The 1,164-nt window shown below is 49.0% G+C and overlaps 1 protein-coding gene across 2 annotated transcripts in view; it reads left to right on the top strand.

Moving 5' to 3' along the window:
• Positions 1-9: 9 nt before the first annotated feature.
• LOC119585593 (NAD kinase-like) overlaps positions 10-1,164 on the top strand; it is a gene marked incomplete in the record, with an annotated part of 62,004 nt that continues 60,849 nt past the window's right edge. The window contains 1 exon segment of one of the 2 annotated variants that reach the window (XM_037934259.1): positions 10-176. 2 annotated transcript variants of the gene reach the window in all.

Genomic DNA, 1,164 nt, shown 5'->3' with positions numbered 1-1,164 from the left:
GGCCCGGGGGCGTCGTCTGCGCTGCGCCCGCCGCCCTTCGCCTGTTTCCTCGTCAGCTGATTCGCCAAAACAAGCCCGACGGCGCACGGACGGAGCCCGCTGCCTCGCGCTCGGCTGTCTTTTTGTGGCTTTCCGCCATGTCAGGCTCCTTGCCTTAGGAAAAGGAACATGTGAGGGTGGGTTTGGGGGTGGGGGTGGGGAGGGAGAAGGGAGGAGAGGGGATAAAAGGGGGGAGAGGGGAGGAGGAGGAGAAGGGGAGGGGGCGTGCATAAGGCAGGCTGTGGGTGCGTGTTGCTCCTCTCGCCTGTTCTCTTTGCAAAGAATTCTCCTCGGGGCGGTTGTGACGTCGCTCTCCTGTGCGGGCTTGCAGTGCAGTGTGTGCAACGCGGCAGTGGCGTGACGGCAGGGCCCCTGTGACGCCGAGTCTGTGGTTCGGCCGGGATTGCAGTGCCAGGAACCCGGGGCCGTGGAGAGCGATAGCTTATCAGGGAATCTGAAGCGATTTAGTGCTTTAATCATCGGGAATCTGGGCCTCCGTTCGCCGATGGGGAAGCGTTTCGTCCGGAATGCTGGTGGATGATGTGAGGCAATGGTGATTCGGATCGCTGAGGCCTGGTGTTGAGTGATATGCAAATGCAAGAGGTCTTGTTCGTTTACGCCTTCAGATGTATATTTTTTGCCCCGTTTTTTTTTTTTTTTTAATACTTTCGTGCACTGAGCTATGAACAAGGCCTGGGGGAAACATGCCTTCACAAAGCTCACAAAAGCGAACTGGCATATTTTTTGTGGTATGAATAGATACACTTTTTCTGTTGAAGAGATAATAGTGATGTAAGGCTGTAAATCCAATGCAAAGTGAACATGAGAGTGACAGATGCTATTTGATTGTGCCAAAGGAAAAGATGAAGTGACAGATAAGGTTTTTTACTTTAGGTTATGTGTCTCAGTGAATTGGATATAGAATTCACTTGAATGGGATTTTGACTGCTAATAAAACCAATAATATATCAAGTTGGGGCTTAAATATTTGTCTCTACAAAAAAAAGAATATTTGAAAATCAAAATGCCATGCTCTGGTCATGTCTTATCTCATGTCACAACTGTTGTTATTTATAGATTTACTTATCTGTTTTATAGTCGAGAGATTTGTACATTCACATATTT

Source organism: Penaeus monodon, chromosome 20 (assembly GCF_015228065.2).
Source record: "Penaeus monodon isolate SGIC_2016 chromosome 20, NSTDA_Pmon_1, whole genome shotgun sequence".
NCBI classification, from domain to species: domain Eukaryota; kingdom Metazoa; phylum Arthropoda; class Malacostraca; order Decapoda; family Penaeidae; genus Penaeus; species Penaeus monodon.
The sequence above is the reverse complement of the archived record's forward strand: the minus strand, read 5'-3'. Positions and strand labels throughout refer to the sequence as shown.